Here is a 14,677-nt window from a genome sequence, read left to right as displayed (position 1 = left end):
GACCTGTGAGCCAGGGCATTGTCTTGATGGAATAAAACAATTTTCTGCAAGTTTGCCACGCCGTTTCTCACGAATTGCAGTTCTCAGTTATTTCAAAAAGACAGTAAAAGCTCCATTGTCAAGTTATTCAATAATTATGACCCCTTTACTCCAGAAAAGAGAGCCAATGATCTGTCTCTCCTTAAATTTCTTACGGCCTTAAAATAAAATTGGCATAAAGGTATAACTAAGCATAAACCAAGAATATGTAAAATATTTACAAATAGACATTTTGCTTACGAATGGTTTGTTCGGACGTATAATGTTTCCCGCGTTGGTAATTATTTGCATGGCAGCTTGTCATTCGGAAAACTTCAGAATTATCATTGTATTGACAGTGTTGTCAACGATATTGTAAACATTTTGCATTTTCTTTGATTATCATCAGTTATAACTTTATACCATTTTGTTGCCAGCTTATTTGTAAGGCCGTTAGTGTTTGGAGTTGATTGTCTCTTCCTTGACATACAACTAAAATTATGTTTGTTTTTTACCATAATGGTGAAGACACGGTTCATTCAATGTTATAAATCGAGATAAGAAATGTTCAGGATCTTGATATAATAGTTCCAAAGTACTAAGAGCTATTATGTTCAATGACTTTTGTATTTGTGTATGAGTAAGAATTCGTGTAAAATAGCATACATACTACCAGTCGATATCTTTCTTTCTTCGGAAATAAAACGAACTTGTGACTTGACGATCTTCTAAAACATTTTTAAACCTTTTAAATCATTGTTTTCAGATCCGAGGGTTTATTTTGGTGGATTCTTTCTTGTTCTTTCACGTTTAAATTCGGTCAATCAACGTGCAGTTGCAGAATACGGTGAAGCAATTGCTCTTAATTTGCAAACTATTCTGTAACTCTTGTTTAATTTGTTCCGTACTGAACAATTTGAAGCACAGATGTTTAATAATTAGCAATAGAATACCTATTGCTCAATCATACTAATTTGAATTTTTCTGTCGCAAATCAGTGCCGTACCGTATACTATTTATGTTACGATTTGTGGAGTGCCGCAGCAAGTGGTGTTTCAATAATTCCAATCAAGTTAACAAGCAAAATCTCGGAATATAATTTGTTTATCAATTACCATTATGTTAACATATAAATTGCCTCGTCAGTTCGTATCATAGCTGTATGTACTTGTATAGGACATTAATAAATAAATTCACGACAGTACTTATGTAGTTATTACATAATAAGGTGTTATAATTAAGACAAGGATATAGATACGCATTGCGAGCGCCTTCAGAATCTTGGGTACTAAGTTATTAATATAAATTGAAATGACCGAGCTAGTAGGTTCATCGAAGTAAATGATATCAATAAACACACTCGGTAACTGAATCGTGACCAAAGAAGTATCGTGTATACACATCTCGTTAACGAGACGTGACATTCGTGTTATTTACGTTAAAAACGTGCTATATTTTGCTGAGCAATCCATATTTTATGATGAAATTAAAAAAAAAACCGGCGAATATCTATAATAACCGGCCGTGATTTCAGCGAGATCAGCTGTGCCTTTATTTCAAGGTTTTCTTTAATTTGGACCACACACGGACACACTATTACACTCATATTAAATTAAATTATCGACGTTCAGCTGAACGGCGTTTAGCATACTAACTGGTTTATTGAAGTGAAAAGTTCTTTGGCAGCATATAGCCCTTTTCTTAGGATGGAGTATAAAATGTTAAACTCGCGTCAGGACACATGACCTGATCGAAAATTCGTAATACAGTCGTACAAATTATGGATGAAAGTTGATTTTTCTGCGAGATAAACTTTTTAATGTAAAATAATCATAAGTGTTCTGAATTGTAAATTTTTTATGTAATATAAATTGTCATTTTTGTGAACGATAGCGCTGATAAATATAATCAATGAATATTGTATTTAACCACATAAATGCTACTTTTATACTAATAAATAAAGCAATTCGTGTGCAATTATTACCTAACCATTTCAAAATATCCTAAAATGCATAACGTTAATTCTCAAGTTTTTACTTCTGCCGGCACTCCCGCAGTGCAAGCCGTTATTTTTTATACACCTTTTATTTATAATGGTCCGCTAACATTAAACAGACGCTTAGGAGTGTTTTTTCTTATTCTGACTTAGGTCAATAGAAGAAGACAGAGTGAGAATTAGCAATGCTTTAAGTTAGTAGACTATTATGAATAAGGGGGCTAGTCTTTCAACAAACGCTCCTCGATATCCACACGTCTCTTTATCTATTTGGATCCATTTAGTTCCAACGACTCTTAACTTCGTCATCGAAGTGCGAACAACATGGAAAGTAACCGGGTGACGGATATCTGCTCGGTGTATGTAAAGACTTCATGAGTTGACTGCTACATATAAAAGGTTGACCCAAAGCAGTGAAAGAGATGAAGCTACATACGAAGAAAGAGAGAGAGGCCTGGAAGATGGCGTAAATATATATTGTATTGTAGTTACAAGAGTTATTATGTTTTTAAGAATTGTTATGTTAAGAGATGATACGTCGTGTCCATTACAATCCAGTGCCGCTTAGGATTCTTGAAAAAACCTTTTTCTGAGCGGGCCACCAATACACTCGTTAGTTTGAGACATTTATATAATATGTCAATATAGTTAATATTGATGACACCGTGTTTCTTAGAAGCCAAATCTATCTCAATAACTACCTATTACAGTATTGTTAGTAGATGCTATATTTTACTGATTTTAGTTTCTTTAATATTTCAAAATTTATAATAGACATAATTAATAGGATACCTATGTCTGAAAGTATTGGCTACATGGCGTTGGACATCCATGTCGTTTGTTTCCAGACGTTGGGATGTCCAAATATAATTTCGTGGGCGGCGCGCTAATCACCAATCACAGTGAACCCATACATTTGCGAAGTAAATTTGGACGAGCTCAATTAGTGTCCACTCTTCTGCGTAATCAAATTCTTTATTTGCTCAATGTTCAAGTAGATCAGTGTTTTCTACAAGTACTAGCTTACTCGGATTCCGGAAACTTGCTAAATTTAATAAATATAAATTGTTGTTTTCGTTCGATGTTTTGATTATGGACACATTATGTTTTTTATCATTACTCAGCTTGTTGCTTTTAGTGTTCTGTTAGAGGTACTAAAAATGACTCTTATTTTAGTTTTCCAAACTTCGGTAGTTATTTAAATTATGCTTAGGCATACCTAACTTTTAGTGTAGGATTTCATGATTAATTTGCATAATATCGTAGCGATAAATGTAAAAAATAAAAATGGAGAAGAATATTTTAAATACGTCACAAAGAGTTTTTAAAAACGTCCCAACTCAGTATCGAAGCTGGTTGGAAAACCAGTGGTGTTACAGCGTTGGGACATTTGGTGAAGTTATAATTTATTTATGGAAGTCGAGTACTGATGTTATGTGATCATTATTCACACCACAACACACCATCGCACCACCACATAATGGTACAAAACCAGAGGAATCACATGACAGACGCTTTTGTTGTTTCCTCTGGTGTTGCAAGAGAGATGCGGTGATCACTTAGCAACAGGTGACACATTACGCTCGTCCACCTATTGCCACAAATGCATCACCAGTTATTTCACCAGTGAGGGCTCCTTTGCACAAGATGCCGGCTAGATTATGGGTACCACAATGGCGCCTATTTCTGCAGTGAAGCAGTAACAGTATTACAGTGTTTCGGTCTGAAGGGCGCCGTAGCTTGTGAAATTACTGGGCAAATGAGACTGAACATCTTATGTCTCAAGGCGACGAGCGCGATTGTTTTGCCGCTCAGAATTTATGGGTTTTTTAAGAATTCTGAGCGGCACTGCATTGTAATGGCCATGGCGTATCAAATACCATCAGCTGAACGTCCTGCTCGTCTCGTCCCTTATTTTCATTAAAAAAAATCATCATCATTTCAGCCGGAAGTCGTTTACTTCTAGATAACCATGACGATCAGTCCTGCGCTGTCCTCATCCAACGTATTCCGGCGATCTTCACCAGATCATCGGTCCATCTTGTGGAGGGCCTACTAACACTAGGGCTTCCGGTACGTGTTAGCCATTCGAGGACTTTACTGCCTATAGATAAACATAGTCAGTAATAATTGGAATACGTTGGACGAGGGCAGCGCAGGACCGATCGTCGTGGAAATCTCTGCGTGAGGCATTTGTCCAGCAGTGGACGTCTTCCAGCTATTAATGTTTTCATAAAACTGCGATACCCAGAAATAAGACAAATATATACCACCAAAAACTTGCTTATTTTATTCACATTGCTATAATACAAAAATATCAAATATTTACGATGCTGTAAAAGGCATCTTGAAAGTGCGTCGGCCAGTAAAATGTATAGTTTATGTATGTTTGTGATGCAATAAAACTAATATATAAATTTAGCTCGACGCCTCACTGTTCTCATACGTTATTGAATCGGAAGCCAATTGAAATTTAAACTATAAATATTTAGATTATAATTAACGATGAAAAAACATCTTAATATATATAAGACCAGTGATCTGATGTTTGTTTCCAGTGAACTCCTACAATAATGAACGGATTTTGGTTTCGATTATTTCATGGAGTGCAGTTTAGTACAACTTGAGAGATTGGGATGGGACCCATAATTAATTTTATTTCCCATATTTGTTTTGTATGGACATATTTTATATGAGAGAATTTATTGACATTGCACGGTTTGACAGTTCTGCTGTGAAACAATTTCATTACAACGACAGGGAGCATATTTTACGAAATAATTCTTGATGTTATGAAATATTATTGGAAAATTCATTAAAATCAATATTTGATTCATTATGTACAGAACAACGTCTGTCGAGTCAGCTAGAGACAATATAAAATTTAACAATTAAAAGATATTTTGGATCACCAAGACTACCAAGAATTGTTAGCTAAAACGGTGAATGAGACCTTATTAATGAATCAAATTTTATTATTTTCATTCTTTAAAGGGTATGAAAATTATTATTCAACGCCAAAACCCATTCGGTAGCCTTGCCTATGGTGAGAATATCGGCCCATAAAACTCACCTTGTGTCTTTTTTGACGTAAATACATACATATATATAGCCTATAGGTTAGCGATTCTACCAACTAATCTAGAGGTCCCGGGTTCGAATTCCGGTAGGTGCAAGCAATGAATATGGATGTTTGTTTCCGAGTCATGGATGTTTAATTTATGTATTTATATATATGTATTTATGTATGTTTAAGTAAGTATATTGTATTAAATATATTGTTGTCTTGCAATCCATAACACAGGCTATATATGCCTAACTTGGGGCAAGATAATTTGTGTATTAAGTGTGTCAATATTATTATTATTATTATTATTTAACACCCTTGAAATGTTTTATGGAGATAATAGAGGGTCTGATAGTAAAGGAATAATCCCTACTAATATTATAATTAATGTGAATATAAGTTTGTTTGTTACGCTATTACGCCGGAGCTACTGAACGGATTTTGATAAAATTTGGAACACTGATAGACTAGAGCTTGGGAAAGGACATACATTTTATCCCGGAAAAATTAATGGTTCCCGCGGGATTTATAAAAAACTGAAATTCACTTCGATGCGATTCACGCACAAAGTGTCATACCAATCGCGAGTGTAAGACATAGGTTGTCACGCACACTAAACTAATATTCCTGGTCTGTTTTACTCGGTTTTCTAACAGCCAGAGAGTCTATCTATACGTATAAATTATCTTACCTAGAATGATTTTAAATATAATACGTGCAAATCAAATCAAAATCTCTTTATTCATGTAGGTCACGGAAATGACACTTATGAATGTCAAAAAATATTTTTTCTTATTGAATCTACCGCTACTTCGTTAAGGGTTGAGCTAATGAGAAGAAGTAGCAAGAAACTCATTACCACTCTTTTATATCATGATTTACATTTTCTTCGATTAACAAATCATTTCAATTAAAATATAATATAATATGTAAAGTGATGCAAAAAACATACTCAAACGTCAATGACTTACAAGGGTAAGCCAAAAAAGTAAATGTAAATTAATACAAAAGTTATTGAGTACAGTAAGCGCCTATCTAACATTAAACTGAAACAATTGTTAATCCCTACAGTAAATAGTGTTAGATCCGAACGGAATCAGCTTCATATCGTGGCGGTATCACCTTGAGTCACAAATTTAGATGTGTACGACAAAAGATAAGATTCGCCGCTGATAGACGTGAGAAATTTACCGATTTACAACTTAACAACGTTTTAATAATACCTTTTTTTTATATAACCTAGTTGAAACCTACTACCGAAGCATTTGATGGTGACTATTGACAATGCAATCATCAAGCGAGATCAAAATCTGATTACCTGAGTCAGTGTGAATTCTGAAGATATTCATTCTTGGATGAGTTACATTCAATTTGTTATGTTTTAAAAGTGATAACCCTCACTTCTAGGATTAATACACAAATGAAATTTGAAAAACAATATTTTATGAACGATGCGGGACTCGAACCCACGATAAGCTTGATGAAGATGAAGCTACAACATGAGAGTTACAGGTACAGGTTGAAAGTCCATGGTACATTTATAAAAAGCGTAGGTATGGCTAAGATGTATCACAACACGATATAAGATAGTCTTACTGTTTTATATATTCTTGGTAATGTAATAAATATATGTTCATAGGAACATAAGTGAATTTGCTAGAAACTGTCATAACCATAATGTTAACACCAGGAACAGACAGACATAAACTTATAATGTCTACTACTCTTACTCGGATAAGTCGAGTTAGTAAGTCTTTTTTGGGGCAATTTATATGCTTTTATAACAATATCCGAGAAAATGTTTTAAACAAAAGTATTACAATATTCGAAAGAATTGTTAAAAAACGTTTGTGTGGTAAAGGTTACTATAACATAAATGACTTACTTAATGATACCACAGATTGGGAATGGAGCAACCGCCCCAGGCTATTAAATAATAAGTTTAATTCTACAATATTACTTTGTAAACATATTTTTTCGATGAAAAAAAAAGCCCGCTGAGTTTGTTCCGCCCACTCTCCTCAGGTCTGAGGCATTCGTTTCGGAATGGGTGGTAGATTTTGACTTTCGATAAGTTATATTACATCCGTTTTTGAATAAAAATATTTGAATTTGAATTAAACGCTTTGACTGCAATCTTAACTCCTTTTCACAAAAATGAAGCGTTGTGATTCCTTTATAAGACACTCCCCAGTCCCCACAAAACCATGGCTGGCACAGACGCAGAGATATTAAGATAACGTTACACTTTCCCACCACTTGTGAAGCTCCTTAGGAGCTATGATCATACACTATATGCTTTTGCTTGTTGATTGCCATTTGTCATTTGCTCCTCCATTGTGAAGATTATCTCATCGGTGAAAAGGATATTCCTGTACTTTTAATTTTGATCGATCCAGTCTCTAAAACTGGGTTTAAGATTAAAATTGTTTAAGATCTGCCCTGTATATCTACTAAAAGCACCAAGCTCTTTGATAATACGCGAAAGAGTCCAAGCGGAAATTTTCATTTCCCATGTTGCAATTTTTGTTTCCATAATGAAATTTCAGTTTCAATTTTGGTGAATTCAGTAAGGTAATGTAAGGTAAAAAGCTCGCGCTTAATATCTTGGATTATGAACGGAAGCGTGATAAAAACAAACGTGAATGAGTAGACTCAAAGAATCCCATATAATATTATGTACGTCAGATGAAATGGCTCAAAAAAAGAATACTGGAAGAGTTTCTTGCGCCGCTTCGTCTCTCTTAGAGCGCCGTTTATTTCCGAAGCGTTAGTAGTGTCTAGTATATTAGAAATGACATCAAAAAGAATTCTAAAGGAATCAATATTGAGAAAATAAATGCCTTTTATGCCTTTTACAAACAATAAAAATAAGAAAATTGTAAATGGAAGAACTGATACAGTTTCGGTCAATTCAACACTAAGACACGACTGCCAAAACTACTTGTCGTGTTTTTTCTTATCAGAAATCTCAAATTTTAAACAGGATCATGTCTCTATCTGCAACATAAAAAAATAAATCCAACAAAACAGCACATATATACTGTATTAAATGTTAATAAAATGTCAGAATAACGTCTTGAGTTTTCATACAAAATGCGAAGAAATGTTTTCTTCGGCCTATTGGGTACAAAAAATTTTTAAATAAATCAGGTAAGTTTAACCTGTTGCAGTGAATTATTGTTTACCTGTTTGGCGACATTAGAAAAATAAACCACAGAATTGATTGAAATAATTACAACAATTTACCCTTTGTTTATTCAGAACCTTTAAAACGTCAGAAATATTTTTATTAATGAGACCAGATATAAAGATATTTCACCAGCAGCTGGTCATTCACCGTTGTGGTTCATTGACTGCTGATAAAGCATAAAGCAACAGAATTTCGCATTGTGATACATTTAGTACCCGCGTGTTTACGTGACATTGGGCTGAGTTTATATCATTGTCATTTATCTACATTGTTATGTTATCATTTTATGTTTCATTATTTATGACCCAACAGAATATTCAGTAACATACCATGCCATTCAGAAACCCTACTTCATCATTTTTAAACCAAACATTTACTACTAAACAGGTGCAACGTTTGATGGATTTCATAGGCAGATATTGAAACCAAATAGTACTGTTTCGCAGTATTTTGCTGATTTTCACCATTGATCAGCCTTGTTCTAAAGCCACCACTGACATACGTGATTGCACTTCTGTTGGAGACGACCTGGATATGATATCGATGGAATACAAAGGAGTTTAACTACCAGGTCTTAGAAAATCACAAGCATTAATCCGAGATTTACTTGATGAGCTGCACAAAATTTGATAACTAAAGTTACATTGAGAAGAAAAACTGCCCTCCAGAAGATCTTAATAATGACGATACCCACAGGAGAATGTGATGCCAAATATGCATGCTTTGACCGTTGGCTTACTTAAAAGACGTATAAACTCAAAAGTTAAAAAAATCTTTATTCACTGTAAAAGTTTATAAGTTATTTAGTGCAAGTCAGGAAGAAGTACAGAAGTTACAATAGTATTCAAATGAGTATAACAATATTCATTAACAAAATTTACAACATTAATTCCAACTATCTTTATCATTCAAATAATCTTTCACATTATAATAGGCCTTAGATGTTAATTTATTTTTTACGATACATTTAAATTTTTTAATAGACTGATGTATGGATCAAGACGAAACAATATAAACTCAGTTCAGAAGCCAGTTAAATAGTAATAGACAAAACCATATAACTAGGTTAGCCAATTGGAACAATATTAAAAAACTGGAACGAATCGAAAGTAAAACAATAAGAACACTGCTTGGGATACCACTTTATATTAGTGATAAATATATAAACCCAAATCTAAATCAACTAAGAGTGAAGCGAGACATAGTACGTACTCGTACTATGCGTCGTAACTATTAGATGCGGCACCTAATTATTCTAAAATTTATCTACTGTAGGTTTGGTCATTGCTTCAGGATACGAAGTGGTAAGTGAATTTATTGTATGTTCTTCGTGTGGGTTCTTCTTTTTGCGTTCATATGGAAAATGTAGAAATGATTGAAAGTTCCTTCTTTTGTTTTATGTTAAAAATTCACCTACCCAAAATTTAGATCGGCATCTGCATTTCTGTTGCATTCCTTATCTTTAAACTGAAAAACAACGAAATAATAGTGTTTGTACGCAAGAACAATGCTGCTGTAATGCCCTGCAAGACGATTTACGATTTAGTCTGTATTTAGTGTAAAGGAGTTAGTTAGTTAAGTGAATAAATATTATTTGAATTTGATTTGAGTTCGTCATAAATATCGCGGTATTTAAACTCGCAACGCAAAAGCTAATAAATATCTATTCCGTTTAAATTTGTCAGTAATCTATTTAATTAAATCAACTGCGTAATTGATTCACAGCTGATATAATAATAGGAAATACAAACGGTGATTCATTTTGTATTTACAAAATAACGGACAGATTATTTATTGAACAACTACTTGATGTGAATCAAGTTGATAGCTTTATAAATATTAATTATTAGTATGTTATACTTGTTATCACTCATAATATTGAATTATTCACGGTTAGATTGAATGATAACCGACAGTATTGTATCAACGTTATTGCTTAGCAAATTCTTACTACTTTACAGTTGTCAAATATAGGGTGGGTTATCTGTTGTTTTAAATTCGTTATAAAAAAACTTCTGCTTATTTTTTTACATTTCTAGTGTTTTATTGGAAAGGTTGAATTTGAGAATGGAACACAATATCATTCATATGACCACCACGACTGGCTCCGCAGTAACCTATCCGATCAACCCAATTTTTCAGTACATTTTCGATTGTTTCAGCTTGAATGGCAACTTCCATTTCACCTTTCAATGCTTCAATTGTCTCTGGATGGTTCGCGTAACATTTATTTTTAATGGTTCCCCACAGAAAATAATCAAATGATATATAGGATATAATATCACTTATTGGAAGTCAAAAACTACCCATTTGAAAAAGTAAAGTAAGTTTTTAATATTTCCCAATTTAGTTCAAGCATGTAGTGTCCAATTTTGCAAATCTAAACAATTTGTTATGTTTTTAAAGTGATAACCCTCACTTCTAAGATTAATACACAAATAAAATTTGAAAATCAAAATTTTATGAACGATGCGAGACTCGAACCTACGACCTGTGGCGTTCCGTTCACGAAATCCATTAATCCTAGAAGTGAGGGTTATCACTTTAAAAACATAACAAATTGTTTAGATTTACAAGAGCGACAGCTCAAGTCAATTTCCTAATATGCAAATATTGGTGCTGAGCAGGTTATCAAATGTTAAGTAGATCCTGTAGATGAAGCCACAACCCGAGAGTTGAACAAAGCATACAAGATTTTATGGCGATACGTCACTCGAACGGTTAGCTCAGTTGGGAGAGCACTGGCACGGTACGCCAGAGGTCGTGGGTTCGATTCCCACATCGTTCATAAAATTTTGTTTTCGTGTACCTACACGTTTAGGTAAATAAGTCAACCCTAATTTCGTCAGAAGAGATAAGAGTCACGCGACAGAAAGAGAGGCAACTTCTAGGTTAATAAAAATATAGGTTATTAACACTGTCCAATCTAAATTACATGTTATTGTACCGCAAGAGTCGCTATTTCTTTAATTGATTTTGCGGCGTGAGACTTCCGTACCTTTACTATTATATATTCTTTGATGGAATGAATGTTGAACTGTTAGCTGATTCCGTATGCAAGTATACTAAGTATTTAAACTGTTACGAGCTTGTTAATGCTGTTAACGGTGTTAAAGGTTGCTAACAGCATTAACAACCTTTCCGTTTTGATATGCCTGAGGTACGCAACTCGAAGCGAACACAGTTTAACGTTATTTTTCAGTCTTTAAACATTTGCATAATGACTGAAAACATACTTAAAAATATATTCCTATATGTAACTTCACAATTCCACTACAAAACTCTTGTTTTTGCCATACACATTTTGTTTGATTCGACGTTCGTCACCCCAATTTACAGGGTTTGTTTTCTGTACCAGAATATCAACAGAACGCATAGACTAACATATAAATTAGTTATGGCAGAATACGTGCTAACTTTTTACCTGGTAACACATTTTATTATAGGCAAATAGTTAACGAATTCTTTAGTACTCTTCAAAATAGGACACTTTCAGCCAAGCGAAACTGTAAGAAAAAAGCGATTCACGCGATTGTATGATACGTGCAGTCATTAAGAGTCAGAGAGACAGATGACGGCTATAATCTTGTAAAAAAAGGAGTATGTATGTATGAGTGATGCTTTTGACATATCAAATGACTGCACGTTTCATACTTAACTAAATTTCAATTTTTACTTAGGCAGTCCCGCCCCTTATTACGTAGTATTTACATCCTCTTTGGACACTTTCTGGAAATCGTCAAACGGAAGAGGGCACTACGCGCAAAGGCCAAGTCGATTCGTTCAGTATTCAGATAGAACTTAGCATCAATAAGTGGGAAATAATCTAATAAGTTTAATTATATATCTATAGATAAAGATGACCGTGACCTATTACTAAAGTGATTTTGATTTGATTTGTTAAGAGCTAACGCAACCGCAGGTTTTTTTGAGCTCCTATTTCTTTTGCCGTTTTTCTGGTAATATTCGATAGAGAACTGATACCGATTGATTTATCTTTAACTTCGATTTTTGGATTGAATCACAAACTGACATCAGTAAATGTATTGGAAAAAATTATTTTGCCAGCGCGGTATTAAGTATTCAAGAACATTATTAAGTTTATTCATTCCAGATAAATTCTCTCACAAGTCATTCAGAACGGAATTGCTAACAACTTTGATGTTTATTATCAATAAACCAAGCTTTGCAAATACTGGCAATTTAAATATTCATGTGTACACCCACTAACATAAACATACATAACCTTAAGATTTATAATAATATGTTGATCTAAATGTCAGATTATTGCATATTATAATAAACTATCTATAATTCTTGGAATGCTGTTTTTTACAAATAAATTCCTACAATTTAAGAAGTATTAATATTTGTGAATTTGGTTCCTTTTCGTCTATAAAATTCAAGTCTATATATAAGCAAACATATTTTCAAAGTTCATATGTTATTTAATACGTTGAAATGCTATAGAAAATAAATAAATAAATTATTTACTACTGCATAATTAATGATAAGATTTCAAAAAAAATCTCACTTCACTTGAATTTTTTCTCTAATATTATGTGAGTAGATAATGAAAATATTTGTAAAATTTTATTGTTTTAGTCCAGAAAATTAATTCTGTTGTCGGTTTCATTCAACTCCTCATTTTACAGGGATGCGTAGTAAATTTGATATATTATTTGTTGAAGTGGAAATAATGAAAAAACAACTCACAATAGCTCTGAGACTACATACGACTTACCGTTTGTAGTCTCAGAGCTATTGTGAGGACTACTTAATTAGCACCATCAACGGCGCCTATTCCTGCCGTGAAGCAGTAATGTGTAAATATTATTGTGGTTCGGTCTGAAGGGCGCCTTACCTAGTGAAATTACTGGGCAAATGAGACTTAACATCTTATGTCTCAAAGTTGCAAGCTCAAAATTTTTTTGAGTTTTTCAAGTATGCTGAGCGGCACTGCATTGTAATGGGCAGGGCGTATCAATTACCATCAACTGACCTGAATTAACATCATCGTCCTGCTCGCCTCGTCTGTTATTTTCATCAAAAAAATCAAGCTCACCTTGTGATGAAACTGAAGTTATCCATCTGGACTCCTCAATATAATCACGTGTCCTGATCATGTAACTTGGGCATATTGGAACTGTCATGAAAATACAGTTTTTGTATCGATATACGTACATATATTCCGCGTGATAATCAGCTACTAGTGATTATTGAACTATTATCTATGCCTAGTGCTTTCCCATATTCGTAATATCTATACTTATCATAAATGTGTAGAGATCAAATTTCTGTGCTGTGATGTACAGTGGTGGATTTACACTAGGGGCAGTTGGGGCAAGTGCCCAGGGCGGCAAATTTTTGAAAGTGAAAAAAAATTTTTAGTCTTATCGAGATTGCTCAATATAATTAATTAATTCTGTTAATTAATAATTTTTGGTTTTATTGATAATATAAGAAATTAAATTTACTTATCCATTATTTGTAAATTATAATTTTGGCACGTTTAGTCAAAATTAATAATAAAAAAGATTTAATCAATTTATTTCCTTGGAGATTTAAAATTATAATCGGTTTTTTTTTGTGGAATTAAAGAAATTTAATTAGTATTTTATATTTGTACTTTAAGTAAAATTCCAGTATTGGGGCGGATATTATTCCGGTGCCCAGGGGTGGCATTAAGTTTAAATCCGGCCCTGGGGATGTAAGAAGATATTTTTTTTCAAAATTATTGTTTCTCTGTCTGTTTGTCTGTTTGTACGGGCTAATCTCTGAAACTACTGGACCGATTTATTTTAAATAACTTGTGAACTGTAGAATAAGTCATTTTTTTAGTACAGACTGAACATACTTTGAACATTTATGTTAGATTTCACAACAATAAAAATTGAAAAAAAATCTTACAACATTTTTAAGTAAATTAGATAGTTCATTACTACCTTCCATTTCGCTTTAGCTTTGAATAATATTAAATCAAATCAAATCATCTTTGCAGGATAAGGGTACATGGGGTTGTTGAGTTATAATAACTATTATTAGGTTCTCTTATAAGGCAAGAAAACTTATTAAATTGAATAATAGTATATTCATTTGCATAAAACATATAATGGTGTATTATAAGGTTCTCTTATAAGGCTCTCTTTAATAAATAAATAAATAAAAGGCAAGAAAACTATTTAATTGAATATTAACTTTATAATAAGTAGCCTCAATAGGGCTACTGGAAACACAAGCGCTGGCAGCTATTTCAATGGATCAGCCTAGCTATCCAGCGCGGAAATGCTGCCAGTATTCTTGCTTCCACGTAATTAGAGATTTAATTTTATGTAGTACCTAGTGTAAAGTTGTAATTTTATATAGTTATAAGATTTGTTCTGAATAATAATATATTTATTTG

The 14,677-nt window shown here is 33.2% G+C and overlaps 1 protein-coding gene and 1 non-coding gene across 2 annotated transcripts in view; both read left to right on the top strand.

Annotated features, from left to right (window-relative positions):
- LOC126979157 (lutropin-choriogonadotropic hormone receptor-like) overlaps positions 1–14,677 on the top strand; it is a 57,162-nt gene that overhangs the window by 16,908 nt on the left and 25,577 nt on the right. The gene's annotated exons all lie outside the window — the stretch shown is intronic.
- On the top strand, positions 10,990–11,062 carry Trnat-ggu (transfer RNA threonine (anticodon GGU)). The gene has a single exon. It is a non-coding gene; the product is annotated as a tRNA-Thr (tRNA).

This window comes from Leptidea sinapis, chromosome 3 (genome assembly GCF_905404315.1).
Source record: "Leptidea sinapis chromosome 3, ilLepSina1.1, whole genome shotgun sequence".
NCBI lineage: Eukaryota > Metazoa > Arthropoda > Insecta > Lepidoptera > Pieridae > Leptidea > Leptidea sinapis.
The sequence above is the reverse complement of the archived record's forward strand: the minus strand, read 5'-3'. Positions and strand labels throughout refer to the sequence as shown.